The following is a 7,779-nucleotide window of genomic DNA, read 5'->3' as shown; positions in this document are numbered from 1 at the left end:
TCTCTCTCTCTCTCTCTCTCTCTCTCTCTCTCTCTCTCACTTGTCATCGCATTGTTGTGGTATTTTCATCACTTTTCTGTTTCATTTCAACCAGCAAAACATTTGACCCGTTGACTCCATTTGTAGAATCAAACAGCAAGATGTCCGCTCAGAGTTCTCCATTGATCATTGACACTAAGCGTACGTTAAAGGAATACAACTAACTGAAACTTGTTCACTTCACCTCACAATGTGACCAATACTGGTGTATAGTGCCCCTAAAAATAACACACACACACACACACACACACACACACACACACACACACACACACAGAGGTCTACCGAGATATAGTAGTCTAGCGTGCGTAAATCCTGCCTGGTTGTCCACGGTGACGGTCGACTGAGTCTTGGTGGTCTTCCTCTTGCCTTGTACCCTGATGCCTTCCTGTAGTAGGCTTTACTGGCAAGCTGGTTAGGTGCCATACGTGTGAGATGTCCAAACCACCTAATTGTTTTGTTTGTTTTTGTAAAGTGTTTTACGGCGCTCGCAACTGCATAGGTCATATGAGCGCGCGGGACACTCCTAATATTTTCAGTTGGTAGGGAATTTTGAATTTTTCCCGGGTGGCGGCCGAAGCCTACTTTTATCGATTTTAGACCACCAAGGGATCTTTAACGTGCGCAACTTGCACACAGCCCCTCCGAGATTTTTCGCCCTTGTCCGAGAAGGCTAGGTGTAGATCTTTCCTACCAGAAGATTAGGGGTGTGGCAGAAAGACAGCAGTAAGGAGGAGCCAAGGAGTAGCAGTAGAAAGGCTGCAGGGTCATGAGCCCAGAGGAGGGGGCAAAGGAGGTGAGGGGGTGGGGGCAAAAAGTGGAAATGAAAGCAGACAATAGAACATTGCTAGAGAGCAGGAAAGGAGGTGAAAGGAGACAATTTTAGAGAAGAAAATGTTTTGGTCGCTACCCGGATTCGAACCCGGGACCTTTGAATGAGAGGCCAACACCTTAACCTCTAGGCCTCGAGAGCCCCCCTAATTGTTTGCCTTCGCGTGTAGATGTAGTGGAGGATAGGCGTTGTTCCCGCCATTTCTGTGATCTTGTTGTTCCTGACCATGTCAGAATACCGTACTCGCCCGCCACGAGAGTGACGTAGGCCAAAATGATGGCACTCGTGGTGGATGGGTTACAAGACGGTTTTCCTTTCTATCTTTTTATCTTCCTTCCTTTCGTTTTTTGGTGTTTTTTTTACATTTTGTCTTTTAGATCTAGATCTATGTTTAGATATATCTTTTTTAAAGCGGTGGCATTTACGCATGCTGAGTACAGAGTAAGTCACGTAAGTGGGTGGGTGCTCCATTTTGTGGTGTCATTTCGATCAAACAATTTGCTTGTTTTAGTTAGTATTTTACGGCACTTGCAGCGCAATAAAGTCATATAATATAAGTGCCAAAGATTAGAAGTGTTACCGAGTAACAAACACAAAAAGGAGGGGAGATGGAGAAGATATATTTTTCATAGGAAAGAAGGAGCAAACAACACCAGAGCACCCGCAAACCACCCACATCAAATATATTTTGACAAGTCGCGACAGCAAATGCCCAGATAGTCAGACAGGACTGCAATTTTCCAGAAGTCGTGGGTGTGAGAGCAGCCTCCCAGACCCCCCCCCTTCCCTCCCAAAGTACAACACGGCACACACACACCCATTGACAGTCCAAGGCCTGACGTACACACACAGAGGGAAAATGTTAAACTGATTCTGGTCACAACTCCCATGATTGTAGAAGCTGGAAGACGGTCAACTAAACCAAACCTCTGTTGTTCACCAAACAATCGATTTTCTAACTTTGGAAAGACGAGAAGCTCCTGAATAATACATGTATTATGTTGTATGTGATTATTTTCTTTTTAAGATACGTGTACTCGACACCAACTTTGTATATTTCCCCTCTCTCCGTTCAACAGGTCTGAAGGTCAAAACACGCCTATCTTTTTAACAATAACCTTGTGATGCCGCTTTCCTCTTGACCGCTCCTCTTGCTGCAGTATGTGTCTGTGACGTTCTTGTTGGTTCTGGGTCGTGGTTATGTCCACGTGATTTGTTTAACCCTATCAGTACGTCGTGTTTTACTATCGTATCCATACGACGTGGGGAACTCTGTGCCACCACTTAACCCTATCCGTACGCCGTGTTTTACTATCGTATCCATTCGACGTGGGGAACTCTGTGCCACCACTTAACCCTATCCGTACGTCGTGTTTTACTATCGTATCCATACGACGTGGAGAACCCTGTGCCACCACTTAACCCTATCCGTACGTCGTGAATTACTATCGTATCCGTACGTCGTGTTTTACTGTCGTATCCATACGACGTGGGGAACTCTGTGCCACCACTTAATCCTATCCGTACGTCGTGTTTTACTATCGTATCCATACGACATGGGGAACTCTGTGCCACCACTTAATCCTATCCGTACGTCGTGTTTTACTATCGTATCCATACGACGTGGGAAACTCTGTGCCACCACTTAACCCTACCTGTACGTCGTGTTTTACTATCGTATTCATACGACGTGGAGAACTCTGTGCCACCACTTTCCAAAGAGGAAATTTACCCGATCCGGACGCTTTGCATAGCAGTCTGTCAAAATGATTTTTGGAGAAATACTGAAAGTTTCAAAGAGATCTTCGTACAAGAAGTATTATAAAATGTGAAGAATACAACCCCGGGGGTACAAAATGACCCCAGGGCGTTCGGATTTGTTCAGTGAGAGCCTTTGTTTCGGAATAGATAGCTATCAACCATGACACGACACCAGCCTTCCCTTTCCTTGTGACAAATTCCTCCACTGCTCTTGGCAGTCACAGCAAAGACCCATTGACTTGGAATGAAACATTAGCCAAAACCTTAGCATCAACACAAGTGTGTAGTCGACACATGTACTTATTTCCATCCCCCGATGGTCTTTGTCTTTGGCAGCTCTGCCGTACTCCCTGAGGTCATTTTGACCCCCGGGGTTGTATTCCTCACATTTTCGAATAGTTCTAGTGCGAAGATCTCTTTGAAACGTTCAATACTTCTCAAAAGATCGGATTAACGAGTAAATTTCCTCTTTGGGAAGTGGTGGCACAGCGTTCCCCACGTCGTATGGATACAATAGTAAAACACGACGTACGGATAGGGTTAAGTGGTGGCACAGAGTTCCCCACGTCGTATGGATACGATAGTAAAACACGACGTACGGATAGTGTTAAGAAATCAGATAACTATATATACATGTAATGGCTTCACTGATTGTGTTCACTCAAGCTTACTTGCAACACGTTTCAGTGGCACTGCGAGGCGCTAATGATACAATCGACTACAGATGAGTTGATGTCGCCGGGGGAGGGGAAAAACAAATCAATTCATCCGAGGGTAACTTAACCAAAGGTAAAGTATAGGCCTACTATACAGAAAACGAGTTGCTGGGAGCCAAGAGAAAAGATCAACATAACCGAAGATCAACTCAAGCGAGTTCAGTAAAAGTGGAGTCAACTGGGTAAAGTCATCATTATCATTTCTCTCTTTCACCCTTCTACGGGGTATAGGCCACCAAGGAGAGCTCTCTATCTGCTGTCTCTGATCTGGGCGATCTAATACGTCGCCACGATGGAAAATACATTTTTTTTAAAACTGATACCATTACGTTTAGAAACAAGACCTGGATAAAAAGGGAAAGGCTAATTGGTAGCTTTTAAGCACAAGGGGGCCATCTCGAAAAATGCTGTTTTGAGAAAATCGAAGGTAAACTTTTTGCCCCTTGTTCAAAGAAAGACAAGGAGAGTTTTCTCTATAACAAAACAAATATACACACCAATGAAACCAAACTTCTCCTAGAGGTAGGGCAATGCCCACTTTTGGTGTAGGTAAAGATTTCTGGAAACCCCCGAAATCTGGGTTAGCCCGCTTGTCCTTAAAAGCGACCAATTATGCAAATAACACTAGTACTTAACACACTGTTTGATTCTTCTTTTTAATCACCCACATTATGGTATATTACAATACTTATGACATACACAATTGTAAGAGTAATAGTAATACAATCTTAAGACTCACTATTACTCAGTGAATTCATGAATCAAAATACAGAATACAATAAATTTCTCATCTCTGTCAGTCAAGTCTCTATGTGTCAGCCGGTCAGTCTTTCTGTCACTCCTGTCTGTCTGCGTCATATGTGTGGGAGTGTGAGCATGTCTCATCCAATCCCCTTCTATCCTTTCCTTTCTCTCTTTCTTTCTCTCCCACAAACAATCACATTAATTCATTTGACAAAAGTACAGACACGTATTCTCAGGAACATACTTAATAACCAATAAACAAACATACATTCAGATAATCACAAGTAACAAATAAGAAAATTGAGGACACTTCAATAATTTGATATGATCTCAACAAGTTACTTGCAATGCATTCATACACTCCGCACACAACTCTTAATAATTTAATAACAGTCAAAAAAAAAAAAGAAGAATCTTCGTAATACACCACTTTTGGTGTGAGTTTAGTTTTACAGTGGGCCCCACTTATAACAACGACGGTGAGTACAGAAATTCGACTATAGCAGGCTCCGGTTTATCATAAATCCCAGCGTCCCATCTCTTCTAATGTATAGTAAATAAGTTCTCTTACAGCAGACATTGGGACAGAGGTGCTTGCCTCTACATGTACTATTATACTATAACAGCGGTCGAATCTTCCCAAAACCAGAAACACAGGGACACAAATGCAGAAAAAGGCAAATCAAGCAAATCAACGTCCAACGTGGCGAAATGCACGTACTTATGTGACCCCAACATACTTGTCATTCAGCCACAGAAACCAAAACAGAAACAGACTAACCACACTTCCAATCTTTGCCTAGTCAGTATTGCACGCTTTTGGTTTCAGTAAGAATTTTACGGCACTTGTAACAAAATAAGGTAATCGAGTGCCAAAGATTAAGAAGTGTTACTAGAAAGTAACGAACACAAAAAAGAAGAAGGACAAGAGACAAGGATGATAGATGTGTGATAAGGAAGAAGTAGCAAACCCCACCAGAGCATCTGCCAACCACCCACTATTGCACTCTATTGCTGTGTGATGAGTAAGCAAAAGGGAGATAAATAAGCTGAGGACGAAGGCCACAGAATTCCACTTGATTTGCCATTGTCGGAGGTACAATACTTAAGTCTACGTGATACATTATATATAAATAACATGAGCTGAAAACTGAAAAAGGAGCTTAAAAATCTCATCTGAGTACATATATAGGGAATGCCCAATACTTAACATGGCATGGACTTATATAAGCCACTGTAACAGACCATAAAAGTCAAATACATTATGTTTCTAATTAATAGGCTTTAAAAAACACACCTGAAAACAACCCCCACTAAATTTGGGAACCAATCTTGGCAAAATAAAGTTTTGCTTTCTTTTGCTGAAGAACATAAAAAAAGCATAATTATCATAATCATCTATATATATTATATGTTTACAACATACAATAACTCGTTAACAGGTCATATTCTAATAAGCTGAGAATATACACATACATGTAGGTTAGCGTTATGAGCCCAACACACACCAGTCTGAAGAAAAATGTATCACAAGCAAATCTGACTACGGCCACTGAGCAAGCAAGCCAGTGTAAATATTTGTGAGACGTGCTGACAAAATGAGTTACTTCTCGCAATCCACAAATAGAGATGTTGGCCAAAAATTGACACTAAGGTGAAATTTATAGAATATCTATTGATGCCATATTCATAGACTATAACATGCCATTTATTATTTCATACTTATAAATGATAAAAACTTCACCTATAAGGGTGATGTATCTATTTCCAAAGGTTTCGAATCCGAGAAGTAACTCATTTTGTAAGCACGCCAGTTTAGATATATATATGTCCCAGGAAGTCACCATTCCATCTTTCTGATTGTATTGTGCGTTTTCTAACTGCAAAAAAGCAACATTCTTTGAAACAAAACAAGCAAACCCCTGAGGAAATTGGAAAACTAAATTGCCAAAAGCAATGCGCCTCAATATTTCCATTAAAGAATAACCCCCCCCCCCCTCCACTAAACTACAGGATTGACCATGCCATCATACAGATGAACTGATGGAAATCAGTCAGTTCTATTCTCAGCTCCTTGTACTCCCAAGACATTGAACATATCTGTATATTTGGTTAATAAAGGTGATTTCTTCACCTTAAGGGGGGGGGGGGGCTACACCTGGAGGCTATCTCGCTTATTACTGGACCGAATTTTACCAAATTTCACACATATAACAAGCATAGTAAGGAGTCTTACAATCCGCAGTCAAATTTGAGAAAAAAGTTTCGTTTCCATGGATGCGCCGCCATATTGGATTTTATTGACATGTCTTACGTAATGAATACCGCACTTATCGCCCATGGAAATTGATTGTTTTTTTGCATGCGTGTTCACAAACATTAGATCTAAAAATTTGTCTGTTGTTTTTTTCCTAAACGAATTAGAAAATTTTTAATGAATTTTTTCCTGAGGTAGCATTCAAGTTTAACAGACTAAATTTTCAAGAACGGTGATGTATTCTGTTCCAAAAGATGTATTCAAATCCCAAAAATTAATTTCATAAAGTGAACATATTATCACCTTGAAGTACTTCGGAAGGAGAATACAATAGAAACTTTTGATGGAACTTTTGCTGACTGATAAAGATGAAACCATAATACTACAATAACTCATTAAAGATTCACTATTTCGCAACCTCAGTGCTTTCTTGTCGTATCTCCATTTTTTTAAACATTGAATAAGTGACTCCTTCTCACGCTCACTCTTTGATATGAACTATTTTCACTTATTAAAAATGGAGATACGACAAGAAAGCACTGAGGTTGGGATTTTACAAGCCCAGTAAAACCTCAGCGCAGCTTCCCCTCCGGAAACAGGAAACAAATTTTGTGCTCCCCTAGCCTGCTTGCTCACTGTACAAAACGACACACAGGGAAACATGAGAACGGTTTTCTTCACCATGAGTACCAGCACATTTAATCATTATTATATTGCACATGACATTAAGTTCATCGGTTAGACTTTCTCAGAGTGGCACACTGACACAACACACTCAAGCACAAACAGTATCTGGGGGACAAAAATACAACCAAAAAAAAACCAAGCTGAGACCGAGACTTGAGCAAACATGTGCAGCACGTTAAAATTAAACTTAAACTACAGACAGAAATAAACAAAGACAAGATATAACAATATATTAAATAAGCCTTTCAAATGACTCTACTCTAAACTTCACCCCCCCAAAAAAATGAGTAAGAAATGTTTCAACTCAAAGGAGACAAAAAGAGGGAACTTTGACCTCTGCACCTTCACCTCCACTGGCACGTTCACAGCACTCATGTCTTTAGGAGAGATCTTGTGGTACTTTCGTGTTCAATGAAAACTACCGATAGGGGCACCAACATTACACCTCTTAATCTGACTGGACAACAATTCTTCAAAAGTACCCAACAGCTATTTGTTTCAAGGGAAGCTTTGTGACTGCCTTCCACAAGACTGAATCTGAGATGACTTTTTTCAACAACCATACATGTCCATAAACATGTAAATTGAATCCTTCTCTTTTTTAAAGGCAAAAATATCTCCCCAAAAAACAAAATAGCGTAACAACATGTTCCTTTTGTTTCCTTTGCAACCTATCAGTGACTCGTTTATCACTGGCATGTACATAGAATAAGTAACACAGAGCAAGAAGCAAAGTGTCAAGA

The sequence above is a fragment of the Aplysia californica genome, unplaced genomic scaffold, assembly GCF_000002075.1.
Source record: "Aplysia californica isolate F4 #8 unplaced genomic scaffold, AplCal3.0 scaffold01291, whole genome shotgun sequence".
NCBI lineage: Eukaryota > Metazoa > Mollusca > Gastropoda > Aplysiida > Aplysiidae > Aplysia > Aplysia californica.
The sequence above is the reverse complement of the archived record's forward strand: the minus strand, read 5'-3'. Positions refer to the sequence as shown.